The sequence below is a fragment of the Girardinichthys multiradiatus genome, chromosome 1 (genome assembly GCF_021462225.1).
Source record: "Girardinichthys multiradiatus isolate DD_20200921_A chromosome 1, DD_fGirMul_XY1, whole genome shotgun sequence".
Classification (NCBI taxonomy): Eukaryota; Metazoa; Chordata; class Actinopteri; order Cyprinodontiformes; family Goodeidae; genus Girardinichthys; species Girardinichthys multiradiatus.
This window is the reverse complement of record NC_061794.1, coordinates 47,765,731-47,786,790: the sequence shown is the minus strand read 5'-3', so window position 1 is coordinate 47,786,790 and position 21,060 is coordinate 47,765,731. Positions and strand designations below refer to the sequence as shown.

The 21,060-nt window shown below is 42.9% G+C and overlaps 1 protein-coding gene across 8 annotated transcripts in view; it reads left to right on the top strand.

The window, feature by feature from the left end:
- The window catches only part of LOC124870379 (extracellular sulfatase Sulf-2-like), an 88,708-nt gene that overhangs the window by 16,462 nt on the left and 51,186 nt on the right, over positions 1-21,060 (top strand). For 6 of the 8 annotated variants that reach the window (XR_007038761.1, XM_047369033.1, XM_047369083.1 and 3 more), the window contains exon 2: positions 16,833-16,877. The gene's annotated coding sequence lies outside the window, so the exon portion shown is untranslated. Of the gene's footprint in view, positions 1-9,091; positions 9,165-16,832; positions 16,988-21,060 lie in introns of all 8 variants that reach the window. The other 2 variants (XM_047369052.1, XM_047369040.1) reach the window with 2 other exon arrangements.

The window sequence follows — 21,060 nt, the reverse complement described above, 5'->3', positions numbered from 1 at the left end:
GCGCAAATCAAATCTTGCGCTGTGGACAATGTGAAACATGTATTGTTCTCTGATGAGTCCACCTTTACTGTTTTCCCCACATCCAGGAGAGTTACGGTGTGGAGAAGCCCCAAAGAAGCGTACCACCCAGACTGTTGCATGCCCAGAGTGAAGCATGGGGGTGGATCAGTGATGGTTTGGGCTGCCATATCATGGCATTCCCTTGGCCCAATACTTGTGCTAGATAGGCCGAACCATTCTTGAGGACCCTGTGCATCCAATGGTTCAAACATTGTATCCTGAAGGTGGTGCCGTGTATCAGGATGACAATGCACCAATACACACAGCAAGACTGGTGAAAGATTGGTTTGATGAATATGAAAGTTAAGTTGAACATCTCCCATGGCCTGCACAGTCACCAGATCTAAATATTATTGAGCCACTTTGGGGTGTTTTGGAGGAGCGAGTCAGGAAACGTTTTCCTCCACCAGTATCACGTAGTGACCTGGACACTATCCTGCAAGAAGAATGGCTTAAAATCCCTCTGACCACTGTGCAGGACTTGATGCTGTATTGGCCGCAAAAGGAGGCCCTACACCATACTAATAAATGATTGTGATCTAAAACCAGGTGTTTCAGTTTCATTGTCCAACCCCTGTAGGTAAGAGTTTTGAAGACATCTTTTTATATCACTTTCTGGATTTTTATTGGATTTACTGTTAAGTTTCATTTCCATTTAATTTAACTGTTAAAAGCCCTTCTAGGGACAAGTGTTGCAAATTACCCATGGCTAAAAACACTGTTATGCAGGCATTTGATTGTTTTGAGGTCATGATCTCTGCTTTGTATCTGTCCCTATCAAATGAATATTCAAATAAAAAAAAATTTGTGCTGATTGATTCATTGATCATTGAAGTTGGCCCAAAGAGGCTCATAGTTTCTTTGCAGCTTCTTTGTAAGCATGAAAGTTTAGGTACAAATTGACAAACTGGTAATTTATGATGCCGATGTCACAAACACTCTGCACACGGACACTACACTCAACAAAACAGTGTTGCCAGAAATGCAAAATAACATTTCAAAAGACTGAAATAAACTGCAGACGACTGAGCAAGCTAACTTTAACATTAGCATTAGCAGAATCAGTATCTGCTCCAACTGAGCCATGGACGTCCAAAATGTTTGTATCATTAGGGTGTCCCATATGTAGTTCATTCCTTTGTGTTGAGTTTCTCAGTTATTTCTCATTGTTCTCTGTGGATTTTAGTTAAGACTCTTTTTTTTCCTCCTCAGTTTGTAAATCCCTGGTGTTTTGGTTCTGCTGCTTCTGGGTTTATTCTAAGCATTTTTCTACCGAAAGAACTGTTTTTAAACCGGTTAGTTTCAGGTGCCGTTGAATTTTGCTTTGTTGAGCACCAGTGGACTTGTTTCCCCAATTCTGGGAACCAAGCATGAGTCATCACCAAAGGGCGTTACTTCCTAGTAGCGAGACAGTGGAGCTTCCTGAGCTGCTCCCCTGAATGCAGAAAGAGAGCATCCACAAACTACAGGTAATACATAAAAGGAGACTCCGCGCAAGAACAACGTTGTTATCTGCATATGTTCAGCATCCGCCAGCGTAAAGGAAACCGGAAGTTATACAATAACTGTTTAGTGTGTTTTTGCAAACATAAATAGTGTTTATACGGTACGTTCTCGTCTTTGCTGCCGTACTTGTCTGCAGCTTCAACCCATCCGCGGGTGAAGTTACGGTTCACCCAGAAGAACCAAGTATTCTGTGATGCCAGAGTTGAACCAAAGTTCGCTCTCTGGAACCTCTTTTCGTTGGTGGAAACACTGGTTCTAAATCACGTTCGGGAACCGAAACGGGCTCCGAACTGCATTGGTGGAAAAGGGGTATCTCTGCTTCTCTCCTTCAGTTGTTCCCCTGATTGGACTCAGCTGTTTTCCGTCAGCAATGACGTTTAAGCACCCTCCTTTTCATGTTTCACTGCTGGCTTCTCTTGTTGCACTCACCTTGGCTCCTCGTGCTTTTCTAGGAAGTTATTCAATTATTAATCTCTTAAGTCCAAAGGGGTTTTAGTGAAGTTGACGCCCAAATCTAATTGAGTTTTTCTCAGAAATTACTAATTTATTTTAAATAATCATGTTAATAATTATGTTTTTCAAATGCGAGTGATAATTCTGGTCTTCCTTTGCTGCTGGTTGAGTAAATCCTAGGTGGATTGTGCCTAAACTTTTATTTCTGGAACCTTCTGTGTAGAAGCCGTGTGGTGAAGAGCTCAGACCGTTTTTTTGTGGACTTTGTTTAGTTTCTGATTTAACCGCTCATAGTTTTAACTGTGTTTGGCGTTTGTTGAAATGGTTTATAACAGCTTTTAGCCAAGATTCTAATGTTTGTGTGGAAACCAGACATGTCTATGTTTAACTAAGGGAACTCACGGTAATAAAAATCAGTCAGTCAGTAATTTTCTACCGTTTCTTCCATAGCGGGTCGCGGGGAAGCTGTTGCCTATCTTCAGCAGTCTATGGGCGTGGGGCTGGGTCCACCCTGGACAGGTCGCTGGTAAATAACTTTGACCAAACCGACTGGAATGACCAATCATTCAGCTGCTTTAGTATTTTAATAATCAGCCAGCCAATCAGAGTTCAGAGAAAGAAAGTGCCTAAAATGATCAGTTCAGTCTGGATGTAAAGTTTTATCTCAAATGCTTCAAACCTCAAATGGAGCTTCAGCCTGTGGTGATCTGAAGTGGAAACTGAGCCACTGATGGCTTTAAAGCTAAAACCTCATCTGAGCTGCTGGAAAAAAGAAAGAGAACATCAAGATTTAAAGAGGAGAGGAGATAAGACATGGATGCAGGAGATGAGGAGGCTTAGGAGGAGCAGGAACAACAGCAGCCCAGGCGCTTCGTCAGTCAAGCATGAAATGAGAGTTGGAGGAATTTTTTCACCAACACAGAAACAGAGTCTGACCTCGTCACCTCTACATCCTCCTCCATGCACAAGCATCTGCTTCTCCTCCTCCTCCCACGTCACTCTGTGACCTGCTGGCGCCTCCTTGTGTGTTTGGAGGCGTCGGAGCAGCATCTGTCGATACGAAGCAGAAACTGGAGATCGTCTCAGATCCTTCTGATCTCTACACTGATGCTTTCTCTCAATCCTCCAACGTTCGTCCATGTTTTCCTGCTACTTTTGTTCAGCTTATTTTCCTCTGTGATAACTGGAATTAACCTGGGATCTGAGTTTGGATAACGTTGTTATTTATTCAGTTAAATGAAGCTGATCTTTGTGTGAGGACAGTACAACTGGGAATGATATCGATCAGAAGGTTGGCAAGCTAGACATTATCCTTCTTCACCTTTTTATAGTTTTCCATACAAACATCATTAGATGTTTGTATGGAATTAGAGGATTAGATTAGAAGAGCAGAACCACTGAGGAGCAGAACCATGAAATCCAAACCTGTTCCTTAGGAAGAGAAGTTCTGCTGATCAGATCGAATGGCAGATTTTCAGTGATAATAAAATAAAACAGGACCGGTTAACGGAGCTCTGTCTACATCAGATACCTAATGTTTTCTAAATCTAACATGTTCCTAGACTGACCTGGACTCATCTATAAGATTCAGTTTATTCATATAGCGCCAATTCACAACACATGTCGTCTCAAGGTTCTTCACAACAGTCAGGTTCATACATTCCAATTAATCCTAACAATTGAACAGTGCAGTTGGAGTTAGTTTTTTATTCAAATTGGATAAAAAGTTTTTCTATCTAAGGAAACCCAGCAGATTGCATCCAGTCAGTGACTTGCAGCATTCACTCCTCCTGGATGAGCATGTAGAGACAGTGGACAGTCACTGGCGTTGACTTTGCAGTAATCCCTCATACTGAGCATGCATGTAGCGACAGTGGAGAGGAAAAACTCCCTTTTAACAGGAAGAAACCTCCAGCAGAACCAGAACCAGGCTCAGTGTGAGCAGCCATCTGCCACGACCGACTGGAGGTTAGAGAGAACAGAGCAGAGACACAAAGAGAACAAAGAAGCACTGATCCAGGAGTCCTTTCTATGGGAAGGAAAAGTAAATGTTAATGGATGTAGCTCCTTTAGTCGTTTCATCTAGAAAGAAAGAACAGATAAACTCTGATCCAGTTTTCACGGTTAGAGTCTGAAAGAGAGAACATAGAGTTAGTCACAGTAGAAGCTCAGTCAGTAGCCATGTCTAGGAGAGAGAAAGGGTTAAACACTGAAAGACAGGGCCATGTGGATCATCTGTAGAAGGTGAGCATTAAGTTGTTGCCAGCAGAAGCTCGGACGATTCCCCTCTCCTGAAAGGTGTCACAGGTAGACACAGAGTCAGGCCAGGTGTAGCTTCTAGGAAGAGAAAAGAGAGAACAAAGTTAAAAGCTGAAATAACAGCAAATAATGCAAAATTGGAGAGTAGTGTGAGAATGTAGCGAAGAGAGTGAAAGTGGTCATTATGTCCTCCAGCAGCCTAAGCCTATAGCAGCATAACTACACAGAAAGTTTCAGTTCAGATTATTTAGTTAAACGGCGCTTATTTACAACAATGTCGTCTCAAGGAACCTCACAAAGGGTCCCACTGATGGTCATTATTATACTAAAAACCACAATGATTGGGATACCTCCCTCTGTCAGACTGATTATAATCATTGGAAAAGAGAAGGGGTCATACAGGTAGCAGAAATGGAGGGTGTGTTTGACAACTTTCTGTAAAACATTCAGCTTCCTGTTAGCTGCTGAGATCACTTCCTGTTGCGGCAACCTGACTGTACAGCCGACATAAAGTAACTCTGTAGAAAATAGTTTCTAGAAGCTTCTACAGGTCCTGACCTCTAAAACACCTCACTGATACTGAAAATAGCCAGCTGAGTCTTTTTTGTTTCCATCTTGTTTCCAGGAGAGGTTAAAATTGACCGATTCTGGTTATTCTTCTGTGCTTCTTTAATAATAAATGTTGTTTTTTTTATTAATCACCTGTTAATTAGAAACTTTAGATCTAAGAAGCAGATTAGAAGATAAAACATTCCTGAACTCGAGGCCTGGTTGCTGTTTTATTTTCCAAAAGCCCTGCAGAACAGTGTGAAAATGTGCTTTCACTGAGGTCATTAAACCGGGTGGAGGTAGAACATCTAAAGATCAGGTTCAGGTGAGAACTTTCATTGCGCGAACTCGTTATCCAGCCGACACTCAAAGACGCTGACCCACCTCGCCAGAAAGACCGCCGTCCCAGCTAATTGGAGATGTTGTATCACCTCTCCCTTGCGTCTTTTGCTCTTTCTGTTTCTTTTACACAAACCCAGTGGGAATTGGCAGCTCTGAGCGAATTGAGAGAGCCAAGGCAGAAAGTCATTACTTCAGTGTGTGTGTGTGTGTGTGTGTGTGTGTGTGTGTGTAATCCCACCATCAGTATGCTGCTCAGGCTTTGCAGCAGAAGGGAGGAAATTGAAGAGAGGGAGAAAGAGAGGAGAGGCGAGTCCAGCATGAAGTTCTTTTGATTACAGTTGGTAAATGTGACTTCATCGTCTCCTCGCTGCTTCTCACTCCAGGGATTTGAGGTGGACGTGAGAGGAATTACTGACCTGGCTGTGTGTGTGTGTGTGTTTGTGTGTGTGTGTGTGTGTGTGTGTTCCTGTCTTGGCATCACAGTGAGAACCATTTTCCCGATATCACCATTAAATTTAGGACCGTTTGTACCAAAGTGAGGACATTTTGCTGGTCCTCACGACCTATTTTGCTAACGGTTAGGTTTAGGACTAAGGTGTGAATTGAGTTTAGGTTAAGGTTAGGGTTAGGTAAGCACTGGTAATGGTTAGGTTTAGGGTTATTGTCAGGGTTAGGGCATAGAAAGGGTTGAAAATGACTGAAAATCAATGGAAGTCAATGGGAGTCAACACATGGTCCTCACTACATATAGCAAAACAAGAGTGTGTGTGTGTGTGTGTTTTCTGTTTGGTTTTATTAGAAGCAAAGCCGGGTCACACAGGTCAACTGGAACATTGTGAAACACCTGAAGCTGCTGCTGTTTCATTAAATCCGAGCTCAGACTGTGTGTCATGAAGCTGCTTCAGTTTCAACCTCACAAATATCTCTTCATCTATCCCTCTGTCCTTCATCACTAATCAATAATTTACTAATTAATGACTAATATTATTGGATTTATGTCCTTTTAACTTGTCAGTTTCAGTCTTTTACAAATTTACAAATTTCACCATAATTTCAATACTTTTTTCTCCTTAAACATTATGGAAACTTTTTGTAAACATTGGGAGCTTCGATCATTTTTAATTCTGAACTTTACAACTTTAGTTTAGCTGGTGCTGCGGGTTAGTTTTCATGTCCCTCCTCTCCATTATGTCCATCCTGTCCACCCTTTCATTAACTTTCTGTATTAATCTCCGATTCACCATGAACTCCTTTCTGAGCTCTTCAACTATAAATGTCCTCTTTTAATCTCATTTTTAGGCTGCAGTCTGTCTCTGTTAAATTGATTTAAGACATTTTGTGATTCTGTGCTGAATTGTTATTTCTTCATGGCTTCTTTCACGTTAATTATTTTCATAATTGGGATAAATGGAAATGTCTCTTCTACAGTCATGCAAAAATCTTCTAAGATGTAAAAAGAACCTGATTAAATATTCAGAATAAATGGATCTCTTTATACACTTAAATTCATACAGTGGCATGTTACAGATGTCTCACTTCAGTGTTTCAGATCATCAAACAAATGTTAATAAAAAGTAATTACCCTCCAACGCCTAATAACTGGTAGTTTCAGAATTGGCAGCAGCAGCTAATAACTGGTCTTTAACATCACTGTGGAGGAATTTGGACCCATTCTGACACCTAGGAGGGCTTTCCAGCCTGAACGACCTAATGGTCATGCTCCATCATCTCAGTTGGATTGAGGTCCAACCTTTGACTATATTGACTTTATTGTGTTTTTTTAATCTTTTTAGCCATTCAGAGGTGGACTTGCTGGCATACTTTGGACCATGGTTCTGCTGCAGAGAGAACTTGGGTTTAAAGTGTCAGCTGGTTTTACTGTGGTGGATCTCTTACAGCTGAAATCATTAGTGTTTGTGTGCTGACACTGAACTCTATGGGCTCCTAGAATTTGTCCTGCTTCACTTTCCTGACAACACGCCTGTTATCAGGAGTTTTGTTGCTGAAATAACTCCACCACAGAGCTACTCGGGTGGATCTGAGCTGTGTTAATGACTGAATGTTGACTGAAAGTATCTGAGATGTTACAGGAACATCTGGCAGCACACTGAGTGATGTAGCTGTGGGTAAACTGTTAACTGATGCTTGGTGTGAATGGTCGTTCTGAATGAAGTCTACATCGACCCGAGTCAGAAGGGATGCCTGTGAATACCAGGTCTGAACAGAACCTCTGTCACAAAATGAGACCTGTTTGTGAATTAGTGCCATATTATGGATGTGACTGCAACAAGTTCAGAGTTTCATTAGAGATTATAAAGTACGTATTAAAGTTACTAGGTTATAAAAGAACACCCCTGGAACACAACGTCTGAGCTTCTACTGCAGGACCCTAACCCAGGATTTCACAAACACAAAGACTTGCTTTGTTTTAGATCACCCTCAACACCAGGCCCCAGTTTTCTGATGAGCGCCCCTGCTCTATGTTGCTCTTTAGCCTCGTCTGGATTTGTAATCCCAGGTGTCAGTTGGTTTCTCCGCTCTGGAACCTCTTTCTCCTGCTGTTGGGGATTCCATCTTGTTTGCGTTTTGGTTGAGTGAACAACAGGAAGTTGGTCAGTTGGCCAGTTTTCAGCTGGTTTCACTGCTGACTGAGTTTATTTTGGGGGGTCTGGTTAGAGCTTCAGGTTGTTGGATGTTCACCGTGCTGAAGAAACAAACTGACTGTGTGACTCTGCAGAAAGGAAGTGATTGGAGTTAGTGCAGCCTGAGTTTCTCTGTTAGCTGAAACCTGAGCTGTTGCTGGATGGCTGGATCTGCCCGTCGATGACACATGACCTCCTGAGGGATTTCCCTGCTGTAGTCATCATCTGTGTTTACATGCCTCCCAGAGCTCCCTGTAAAGCCAGCGGCTCTGTTAGCCAATCATGCTGAGGCTCAGGTGTTTGTTTGGAGGAGCTTTCAGCCTCATCTAGGAGATGCTTTTCTGCTCTGTTGCACTTCTCTCACACAAACCAAGACTGAAACTGGGCTTGTGTCATGTTCCTCTGACTGAAGCCTGCAGTGGTTTCTGTTTCATTCAGCCACATCTTGTCGCTTCACAGAACTTCCTTGCTGGCCATTTTCACAAACATGGACTTAAATCGACCCAGTGGCACCGGAACGTTGGAACTGGCTGTTTGGTGTCTTAAATGAATGCTGATGGAAACTGTAATGTTGGGTAAACATAATGAAACTGAACCAGAACCTTTTTCCTGAACCCAAGCTCTATAAATAAACCAAGAAGTTCTAGAAGAACCGCTGTTTTCCCTAATTATTCAAATATTAAACACATTAACGGATATTTAGAGGGAGCATGTTGGGCCCAAACTGCTCCGTTCCGGTCTCTCATCAGAATTATCTGCTTAGGATGAGGGGTTTATCACAGTGTCGTGTTGTTCCTGGTTTAGGTGGTTCCGATGAAGTTTGGATCTCCATCTCCTGATTGTCAGTCAGCTCATCTGCTGCTCATGAAGTTCTTCAGTGGTGGTTCCATGAAGACCTGTGACCACAGACTGTAAACAGGGGAGGTTCTGGTTTATTTGTTCTTCTTGCCATCCGGCTGTTGAGGGTCTGGGTTTTATCGCTTTTATACTAAACGGATCTCTGCGGTTGTTAAATCTCTTCCCAGGTTGTTGGGCCGCAACAATTGCTCCTCTAAGGTCATTGCTGATGTCCTTCCACCTTGGCATTGTGTTAACACACACCTGTTTGCTTCAGAGCAGCAAACTGACAAGCTGATGAGGATCGGTTAATCAGTGCATTCGATCCGCTGAACCCGGCTGCTGCTTTTCCTTCATATTCCTTCAGAAGCAGCAAGGTTTCAGAAGTTTCTGGAAGGAGAAACAAAACCTGAAGTGTTCATACATCCTCCTTGTCTGTCTAGGAGAACAGTCATGAAAAGACCTCGTCTGTTTCTGCAGGACTGGACACAGCAGGCGACGCCGAACACACTCCAGGTAAATCTTCGCTTTTTGTTAATCACATCTTCTGCTGCACGGTCTTCAGGCTGGTTAGGAAACCACATCTGGCTCCCTGACAGCAACAGCTGGGAGACTTAACCATCCCTAGAAAGGTGAAAAAGAAATCTGTTGGATTTATAAGATTTATGATCTTGTAACTTCTCATCTTTGAGACATCGGTATCTTCCATCTGTTCTTTTGGTTTTCTTTAGTAGGAAATTATCTGATTGTTGCATAAGAGTAGCAGAATGTGTGAAAGCGAGGATGTTCTGAGTCTGAGTTGGAGCGCTGACACGTTGGGTTACGGTTCTGCTTCGACCCAGCAACTGGACCTCCACCTTCACACTTTCCTGATTAATGATGCAGGCTGGATCCAAACAATGAAAACACAAACGACCCGGCAGCCTGATGTGTTTGTCCAGAAATGTCACTGCTCTTCACGAACCAGGGGTCAGTGGAGGTACAGGGCCCTGGGCCCCTGCAGGAAACCAGCAGCTTCAATCCTCCAGAGCACCAAACCAGAACCTCAGCTACTTACTCTCCAACTATGGTAAAATTGTTCTGCAGTTCTGCTCAGAAGAAGCTCAGTTTTACACAGAAAGTAGAGCTGCTGTTTCTCTACAGTTTCTTTGGGAACATTTTATTGGGCTTGGAAGGACAGGAGTCCAGAAGTAAACCTGAAACATTCAGACTGGAGATGTTTCCTTATTCAGTGAAGTTTGAGCTGAGTAGGTGTTCCACTTGCGGGCGGCTGCAGATGATGATCTGCCTAAAGGTTCATTAAGGATGTTATTCGGCCATCTCAGAACGCTGCTGTAAAAATACTCATTATTCTATCTGTCTACAGAGCTGTGAAAAGTATTTGCCCCCTTAGGAGAGAAAAACTATTTCATTGCATTATGTTTCATGATCCATTCAGAGGTGGACCTGCTGGTGTTTAGTGGATCATCGTCCTGCTGCAGAACCCAAGGCCACAAACTGATGGCCAGACGTTCCCCTTCAGGATTTTCTGCTAGGGAGCAGAACCCGTGGTTCCATCAAATACTGTAAATCATCCAGGTCCTGAATAAGCAAGGCAGCCCCCAGACCATCACACCTCCACCACCATGTCTGACCATCAGTAGAATTGCTGTGCTAGTCTTACACCAGATATAACAGAACACACATCTTTCAACAAGGTCCACTTTTGTCTCATCAGCCCACAGAATATCCCAGCAGGGATCATCAAGATGTTTTTTGGTAAACATGAGATAGACCTTTGTGGTCAGAATGGTTCTGGGCCTGAAACTCTCCCATGGAGGCCATTTGTACCCTGCTTCTTTCCTATTGTTGAATCATGACCTCTGACCTGAACTGGGGCAGTGAGGTCTGCAGAACTTTAGATGATGTTCTGGGTTCTTCTGTGACCTCCTGGATTACAAAATCTCCCTGTTCCAGACCTATAGATGGCAGCAGATTTGTTTCTCATCTGTTCCTGGATTTCTGTAGATGGGGTCATGATGTGCTGCTTTGTGAGATCTATTAACCTGCTTCAAGTTGTCAGACAAGTGTTTTTTTGATTTTACGAGTCCGGTAATAATCAGGCCTGGGTTTAGCTCGTGGAACTGAACAAAAATCATTTAATTCATGACCTAACAACAGAGCCAGGCTGGTTAGGATAACTTTTCATCCTGAGGAAAACCTTATTTTAAATCAGCTTTTTGTATTTTTTCAGGTTATCTTTGCCTGATATTAACTTTAATTGTTTGATGATCTGAAACATTGAAGTGTGACAAAACAATTTGCAAGGGAGCAAATGCTTTACAATGTACGTGCTGTGAAAAAGGGTTTGCTCCCCAGTGGGGGTTGGGTTCCAGGTAATACTCATGTGGTGGGGACCTGAAACTGTCACATAACCTGGGGTCATGAGACAGTTCCAGGTCAGCTGAGGTCAGAGACGTGGTCAAACTGCAGGAAGTGAAAGTCGGGGCTCGCAGGCTGGTGGACGTGACTGAAAGCTCAGGAGGTTTCATGTCCACACACTCCAACATCTACTTTGGTCTTCATTAGACCAGCTGGATAATTCGCTGGTTTATTGCTTACCTCACATGTTGATTGATTGATCTGAATATAAGCTTTAAGCTGAGGAGGAAACCTACCTGACCACACTGACACTGAAACCCATCAGTAGCGCCCCTTGGTGTTTCATTTCCAGTTTTAAATTAGCTGCCTACACCTTATTATTCAGCGATGTGTTCTGCACGGTTACATTCAGTTTATTTTTATTGCATCCATTTATAACTCAAGTCAGCCCCAGGGGCTCTGCCAGACATAACAATGAAATGGATGAAAACACACTATCATACACTTTATGTAGGGTCCAGTTATGGTTCTGACATCCGCAGCAGTGAATGTAGATGTAGGAGGAGTTGGAACCAAAAATGTGACTAAAGCCAACCCTGTACTTCCACCTTACTGTTACCACCCAGAGCTGAGTTTCTTTCCATCCATCCATCCATCCTCCTTCTTCTATACCCACTTCTTCCATACTGGGTCGCAAGGGTGCTGGTGCCTGTCTCCAGTGGTCTATGGGAGAGGTTGGATCCACTCTGGACAGGTCGCCAGTCCATCGCAAGGCAACCATGCACACCTAAGGGCAATAGAGAGAGAACAATTAACCTGACAGTGATGTCTTTCAATAACTCCTAAATATTAAAAGCACAGCTGGGTAAGAAAGTATGAATTTTCTCTGTAGGAGTTTACAAAATAAAATTTTTGTTTTTAAAAAACAGAGAAAACCAAAAGACTGTTTCTTCATTCAATTGGTACAATGACATCACACCAGGCAGCAAGGACCAACATTAGTACATGAGCCGGATCCATCTGCTGGGACTGGGCCCAGTAGAAGTCTGCCTGGTGATCGTTGTCTGTGGTGGTGACGACGCTGACATCAACGTCTGAGTCAGGACTAAAGTAAAGGACTATTTCACTGCTTCTAAAGTTCAGAATGACCTTTAATCCGCTTTAAACGATAAAATACGTCAACTGGTGTCCTCTGGACTGGATTATTCCTCACTACCTTCACTCAGGGTCCAATCAGAGGCCAGCTTCAGCATTATGTGGTCAATGATGCTTTCAGTCTCTGTCAATACTTGCCTGGTGTGGTATTATAGAACAACAGATGATATGTATATACAGAATAAACACAAACAGCTTCTCTCTAAATACAAGAATTTATTAACAAAATACTGACTTTAACGTCCAGTTTAGTCAGCAAACTCTTGAATGAAAAGAAGAATAATAAACTCATAAAACTGAAGACTAATAATAGTAAAAAAGGTGGCAAAGAATAAAACTGAAACATTAACAGATATGATAATGTTTCAGTTATGCAGAAAGACTGCATGGAGCTTTCATGTTCTCCCCGTGCATGCGTAGGTTCTCTCCGGGTACTCCGGCTTCCTCCCACAGTCCAAAAATATGACTGTTAGGTTAATTGGTCTATCGAAGTTGCCCTTAGGTGTGTAAATGAGTGTGTGCATGGTTGTTTGTCCTGTATGTGTCTGTGTTGCCCTGCGATGGATTGGCGACCCGTCCAGGGTGGACCCCGCTTCCTGCCCATAGACTGCTGGAGATAGGCACCATCTCCCCCGTGACCCACTATGGAAGAAGCGGTATAGAAAATGACTGACTGACATTAACAGATAAATAATGCAGTGATGTCACAGTTCAGTATAGATGTTTATTTTTCATAAACCAAAGAATGAGACCAAGTTAGCTTTAAGCTAACAAAGAACCACCATAGCTATGGGTTCAAACAACCAGTTTACAATGCAAAGCAAAAGGGAAAATAAAACTCTATTTTAATGAATTAATGTTAATGTTGCTGAATTAGAAATCAATCACATTTAGGACAATTGTTCCTTAATGTGGTTTTAATGAGCATTTGCGGTGATGGGTTGAATGCAGTGCTGGGCAACCAAGATGGTGGTGAGAGATGTGTATGGTCTCAGGACAGACAACAAAGAAAAAAGCAGCTGCTGCACTTTTACGTGGTATTATGTGGTACCGGGTACTTATTATGTGGTATCGGGTACCTTTAAAGACCATTAATACAGATGCTAGTGTGTGTACGAGGGAACTGACCACTTGGATCAGTTAAGCACAGCAAGCGCAAAAAACTTTACAACATTTAAATGATCCTAATTCATTTCCTCTGCCCAGACACAACCTCTTACATGAACAGGCTGTGTAGGCACACAGCAGTCACACTCAGTCAGCAGCTGGTTTGGTCCCAGGACCGTCTCTTCAGCAGTGGAGGGAATCTGCTTCGTCGACGTAATTAGAGACAGAATCTTCTCTTGTTGGGAATTTATGCTTAGATTCCGCAGTGCTGGGACCACAAACAGTGGGAAAATGGTGTGCATTCTGGGATTCAGAGTTCTTTACCAGTCTATTTTGTTCTCTGATCATGCAGTTAAGTCCCTGTTCTCCATGTGGCTGGGGTGGATCTCCCACAGGTTCATCAGATTAAATTATTGTTTCCAACTTCATAGCAAACTGAATAGAAATATTCCTTGTGAGAAGTTGTACATGAAGCCTGAACGGGGCAGGTCGGAGTTAAAACTGCACTGAAACAACTTAGGAGTGAGTAAATATTAACGTCAAATGAAAGTGATTACAGATAGATTTATAAAATACCTTTTATAATGAGAACATAAAGCAGTAATGTCCTTATTGTAGTTGTGGTTAGTTGATACATCCTGAATTCTCATTAAAACCCTCTGAAGGAACATGTAATCCGGCTGTCTGGGACGGCCTCTGACGATCAGCCAGGCACCATGTGGTCACAAGTTGTGATAAAGGCTCTGTGGATTAGACTGAAACTAACCAACCTGAAACTAATCCTGTCTTCGTCCAGCTTAGAGCATCTCGTAAACATCAGAGAGGTTAGTCATCCATCAAGGCTGCTGTCAGCCATGAGTCACTGCAGCACTTTATCTGCAGAATCTATAGGAGGACGTGCATGCTGCATTTGTATGAAGATCTGTGTGTACACAGTATAAATGTGTGTTCCAGAGGTCGTCTCCCAGCTGAGCTCTACTGCTCTCCATCAGTCTATTTCTGTCCATGAGTGGGCAGGATGGATGCTCCACCCGGAGGGAAGCAGAGGAACCCAGGAGCCTCCTGTTTGCGGTCTGTCTTCAATCTGTTCTGAATGCAGCTCCTAATGAGTTAACTTGGAGATGACTTTCCTGGTGGGGGGGTACACTGATGGAGAAAGGAGCTGGATCTTGGTTGTGGGGAAAGAAGGAAAGTGTAGAACTCTGCTGGTGCTGAGAAATAGATTTTAAAAAGCACAGAGAAGGTAGATATCAGCTCAGGTGAACATGAAGCATTGCTGCATTGGTCCACAGGGACGTCCTCCAGCTGAGAAGACTCAGATAGAAAGCTGCTCTCCTCTTTACAGATCCATCAAATCCATATTGTTGATTCTTTTTAGTCTCTTTTTATTGTTCTGAAATAAGTCCAGTCGTGTCTTAAATTATTTCATTCAGTTTATTTTAGGGATACAAGTTATTGATTAATGAGATCATCTAACTTTAACTGACCTTATCGATCGATTAATGATTGATTTTCTTGGGTTTTCTCTTGTACCACGAGCGTCTTTCCATAATGTGAAGCTAAATTTTATGCGCTATGTTGAATTTAAAAAAAGAAGCATTTCATTATGTTTTAACTACCAGCTGTATTAACACTGACTGAATAAACAGAAACTTGGGGTTTTCTCACACATTATTAAACTCAGGCATATTTATAGAATATAACAAAACCAGAATAGAAAAATAATCAGATCCATATAATAAAATGTGTGAAACATTTTAATCGCCCATGAACAGGCAGATATATAAATATAAATATCATTTAAAGATTAGGTTAGTTCACGTTTCAGCTAATCGAACCAAACACATTTATTTCATATTTCCATAATTAATCGTAAGTCAATAATTTATTTGCATCCATAGTTTATTTATATAAACTCACAACGAATGTCGCCTCAGTTCACTGTACAGGACAAACGGACCTGGTTTAGCTGCAGAACTATTTAGTCAATCCAGTCAATATAAAGGTACATTTACTGCCCTTCAGTCCCAGTGGTTAAAGAACAGCTGACGGCATCGGGTCACTGTGCCTCCTAAACCAGCGTGGGGCGACAGTGGAAAGGAACAACTCCCTTTTAACAGGATGAAACTTCTAGCAAAACCAGAACCCGGCTCAGTGTGAGCGCCCATCTGCCTCAAATAATCGTGAGTTTGAGATGAACGGTAACATAGATATAAAATTTAAAAAAACTGTAAATGCACATTTCTAAGGGTAAAATGGTGAATAAAACTTTTTAATGGATTTGTTTGCCCAGATTCTGAGGAACACCAGAAAACTGATTCAGTTTTCCAAGCCTAACCTGTTGCCTGAACATATAGATCAGAACCTATGGAACCTGATCCTGGATATAAGCAGGTGAAATCAGCTTCCTCTGTAGGGAGGCTGAGCTCTGCCTCAGTAAAAAGCTCCATCGTCCAGGAGGGGATCTTCTACATGGAAAGGAGTCTGATGTGGTGGTTCATCTCATCTGAATGTCTCATTTTGAAGGTTATCTGGACTCTTCCCACTGGGAGGAGGCTTGCTGGTAAAATAAATGTTTTAGATGTTGAGGTGTGTCCAGAAGATGCCCTTAAATATGGAAACATCTGTTATGAGTCCTCTGCTGCTGAGACAGAGGTCAGAGCAGCTCCAGGGAGCAGCTGCTGGTGGAGGAAGCAGCCTGAGGGACACAGCAGGCTGCTGGTGGAGGTGGAGGACAGAGAGACGAAGCTCAGAGTGTAACGGATGACCTCTGCCTGCTACAGCCTTCAGCTATTTGTAAGGAGAAGAAAGATAAATAAATAAAGAAGACAAATGTCCCCTCTTCTGTGGAGGACAAACTAAATCTTCCCTGAGGCTCTCCTCCTCTGCTGCTGCTGCTGCTCCGAGACTCTCAGAGGAAGAGCAGCAGATAAATCCTGGAAAACACTGTTGGCTCTTCAGAAACCAGCAGCAAGGAAAGGTTTTAAATCAATCAAAATGTCTCCGTTTTTTGGTCTGACTTCCAGTTTCTAAACATTCAACTCATATCTTCAGTAGATCTTCTGAATAGACAGAAAAGCTGGAGTTTCTGATCATTTCTGATGAAATGCCTCAGAAGCAGCAGCAGCTGGATCTAATCTGACTTTATGAAGATCTCTGTTACACTGTGATGCTGGCGGAGTTAAACTGATGGAGAACATTGTCACCACAGAATGTTCAGAACTCTAACAAACCTCTCCTGAAGCCTGAGTTGGACCTCAGGACGGTTTTAAACCAGAATTTGAGAAAAGGTTTTTTGTTTTAGGCTGTTTGATGATTTTATAGGAGGTTAGGTCATTCTTTAGGTAGTCACTCTGATCTGGTTTTAAAAAACTCCTGAATGCTTCAGACATTTTTGTTGCATCATCGTCAAACCCGAAGTAAAACTTAAATAAGTTTGTAGCTGCTGTTTTCAGGCAGCTCTAAGGAGAAGCGCAGCCTTCAGGGGGCGCTATGGGAGGAGCCCAGGTTTTTAGTTATGCTATTTGTTTTAAACTGATCTGAATGTGTTTCTGTTTTCAGGTCTGTGCCGAGACCAGCTCTGTGAAACCTGCAGGAACTGAGCAGGTAACACACCTGAACATTAACACCAAACCTCTGATGGTCTGCAGGGACATAAACTGCTGCTTCTGCACCAAGACCATAAGGACAAAACACCTGAACCAGCTAGTGTTGAGGTCTGCAGACTATATTTAGGTTTTTAACCTAAAGAACTGGGGTGCGCTTGTTTTCCAGACCAATAAATATCTTAAACACAAACATCACCATGTTTACACTCGGTTAATAAGGGAAAAGTCCAGTTTAACCAGTTTGGTTTGAGCGTTGAACCAGGAGAACTTTTACAGGTTTATTCTGTAAATTAAAGCTGCTAGCAGTAGAAACATCATCATCTCAGGAAGCAGTTCTAACATCTACAAAATCACTTCAATGGTGCAGAAAAAACAGGGACAAACTTAACCCGTTTATTGGAACCAGGATGTCCAGTTGGGTTCTACTTTACTTTAATCCATTCACACAGAGCAGGTGCAGAAGAAGGTAGAAACCAGATTTCTGGTCCCATTTTATTCTCTGTGAAGTGGGCCTGGACTGGTTTCCACTATGAAGGTTTAACAAAAGGCCAAAGTTTCCCGTCACATTGTTCTGACGGTTTAACAAGTCCAAACAAAGAGCCAGAGGGACCGCAGAGTTCTTTGGCTGAATGGAGCGCTGAGTAGCGATGCAGTACTGACACTCTCCTACCACTTGCTGCTCACTGCTAGTCAGCTGGCAAAAAGAAGGTTCCAAAACGTCTGTGCTTGAAAGCCGCAGGTCTCAGCAGGTAGACTGGGCTACTTGAGCAAACAGCCTGACTAATTAAGCAACTAATTACAGCTTGTTATACTCTGTGTCCTCAGGGAAATGTTGATTTGAAATGTACTGCTGATTAAAAGTTTTTTTGATCACAATATCGATATTAAATAACATTTAACTGCAATATAGCAGCAGTAATAGCAATACTTCTGTCCTGGAGTCTGTGGGTCCCAGAGTCTGTGGGCCCCACCAGAGTCTGGGGGTCCCACCAGAGTCTGTGGGTCCCACCAGAGTCTGTGGGTCCCAGAGTCTGTGGGCCCCACCAGAGTCTGTGGGCCCCAGCAGAGTCTGTGGGCCCCAGCAGAGTCTGTGGGTCCCACCAGAGTCTGTGGGCCCCAGCAGAGTCTGTGGGCCCCAGCAGAGTCTGTGGGTCCCAGAGTCTGTGGGCCCCACCAGAGTCTGTGGGCCCCACCAGAGTCTGTGGGCCCCACCAGAGTCTGTGGGCCCCAGCAGAGTCTGTGGGTCCCAGAGTCTGTGGGCCCCAGCAGAGTCTGTGGGCCCCAGCAGAGTCTGTGGGCCCCACCAGAGTCTGTGGGCCCCAGCAGAGTCTGTGGGCCCCACCAGAGTCTGTGGGCCCCACCAGAGTCTGTGGGCCCCACCAGAGTCTGTGGGCCCCAGAATCTGTGTCTGATGGCTAATTAGACTCTGGGCAGCCCAGCAGTGGGAGCCATGTTGGTCCAGTTGGAGGGCGTGTCCAGCTGCCTGGCGCTGGGATGTTTGTTTTCTCCATCGTCACATGGAGGGTGGTCCGATGTTTCTGTGTTTTGTTGTTCTGAGGTTTTGTTGGATCAGCCAGAGGGTTAAAGGTCGAGCAGCTCTGCAGCTAATGCTCTGACTGATTAGTTTAGCCTGCTGCCACATACTCACCCACAGAGCCAAACGATGGTTGGTCCGCTGCGGTTCACTGTGACTCTCTCGGTCTCTGTGGATCTGGTTTCTCAGACGCCTCAGTGGCTCAAACTGGAAACCGTCCCACTCCTCCTCCTCCTCCTCCTCTGTTCACCCTCAAACGATTTATCTTCATGTTTCTGTTGCTGACTCAGACATGATGCTGACTGCTGATGTTGAAGGTTTCAGGGCAGAATCTCCAGCCTGTCTCAGCCAGATTGAGCTGACGTTGGAGAATCAGACGGTAAAATATTAATGGCTGGTTCTGTTCTAAAGGTTCCGTTCAAGGTTCTGATGTAAAAACTGATGCACAGACAGTCCTAAAGCTAGGAAGATAAATCTGCATGTCCAGCATTAATGCAGCGACTTATCTGCACAGCAGCATCCACTTGTTTATATGTAAAGTTATGCTACTTTTTTAACGATATTTTACCAAACACGGATAACTTTATGGAGTCATAGGTTTAGATGTTGTATTTAATTTAAACCAATACTCTGAGTCAGATAAAATGTCACAGTTTATATGATGGATGCTGAGATTGTTTTAAATCTGAGATTGTTTGGTTATCAGGTGTGACGTATCAAAGGCTTGATAAGGACTGAATGTCCTTATCTGAAAGGGTTACCTCCTTAAATGATCTGAAGACGAGGAAAAACTTCCTCCTAAGCAGATGTGGTGCAGAGCTTTAAAATTCACACACTATGTTCAGTTTTATGGCTTTAAGTGATGCTTCTTTCAGTTCATGTGAAATCTTTGATTGTACAACAAGATTATATCAGCTTCCTCCAAGCTAGCCGTCATTTCAGGTGTTCCCCAGTTCCTTCATGTGTTGGTAATGATAATGGTGATGGTGAGTCTTGTTTTTTCTTCTGCTTTTAATAACAGAAGTATAGTACGACTTTATTTCTGTCTCATGACTATTTGGTTTAGTCTCTAAACATTTGTGCATTAGAGAGTAGATCACATTGTGGAAGCACGAGCAGAAGCAGAGCTGACTGGTTGATGAGCCGGTGCACTTTACTCCAAGTCATTTACATGTATTTCACACCGAGGGATAAATCTGTGTTCTTTGGTTCTCCTGAGGTGTAATGGAAATCCAGGTTGCTTTGATAGCAGCCTTCAGCTCAGCGGTATTATCGTTAACAACATGGTCCTAGTCCATGTCCAGAATGGGTCTATGTGTGGTGGATCTGGTAGCTCTGACTCCGGCTGCAGGTCCACACCTTGTGAATCTCCTCCAAACGCTTGGGTGGACTTTGTCAAGGAAACAGTTTCCCCGATGCTTGTGCACCATTTTCTAAAACAGGTTTTCCTTCCAGTCAACTTTCCATATGAAAAGCTTAGCTTTTCATATGGAAAGTTGAGTGAAAGAAAGATATTACATTTTGTGAGCTGCTCTCCTCGTGGAGGGTGTCAGTGACTGTCTGTTGGACAACTGTCGGGTCAGCAGCCTCCACAGTGATCCTGTAGAGTTTTAATATCATAACGTTTCTGTTTTAAACTCGTTTTGCATTAGTCTTATGTTATTTTGTAGAAAGTTTTGTGTTTTTATTTCTGTAAGCCAGAAATACACTTTATGTTTCACTTTGTCTGTAGAAAATCTGTACGAGTTTCACGTTTCCAAATAATGTGATTTATAATTCTTTTCATTTTATTGTGATGTTCTTGTAGAGTCTGTGATCCACAGAGCTGACGGTACCATGGTACTGTTAGCACAAGCTCAGGTGGGTTCAGTTTGCAGCCTAATGGTTTTGATGCTCTGACCTTCAGTCCAATATGGTTTAGGTTTGATTTCTAACAAAATAACCTTTAGAGGTCAAGGTGATGCTCTGATGTCATCAAGCTGGACTGAATCTGTTTAGGCTTAACTTCCTTTATGGCGTAGCAATAAAAATGTGTTTCTACTCTAAGAACAGAAGGTTGAATCCTATTAGAACTCCTTAATATGTCCAAAACTTCAGGAAAATGACAACTGGCACCTGGCAGATGGAAAAGTATTTTTCCAGGGAATGATCTGAGGAATGTTTCATAGTTTGGAAAACTGGAAACTGTCCAGCTGTACATAATTCCAGGTCATGTTGTGCAGAAGTGACCTGAAGAAGTTGATTAACAGTGTTCTTGTTGTTCCTCCACCTTTCTTCAGTCTTCTTCTCAATATTTTACAGCAGACTCTGCTGACCAGCCCACACCTTCCCTCAGCCTGACAGTCAGTAATCAGGGTGAAGAGATACCAATAATTAGAGAGGATATGAGTGAACGCAGTGTTCAGAAGACTTTTAGTTCACCGTGTGTCTCCTAGAGATCTTGCTGAGAGAACATCCTGTTGGTTGTTGATCCAGCAGATCACAAACAAAACTCCATAATCTTCATATCAGTATCTCTGGCTGGTGTGACACCAGGAGGAAGGAGAAGGATTCTATAATAAGAAAAATAAAACCCAGTTGGGTCTGGGTTCTCCAATAGTGTCACAATATTGGTGTTTAATGCCTGTAAGAAGTGGAAATTTACTTT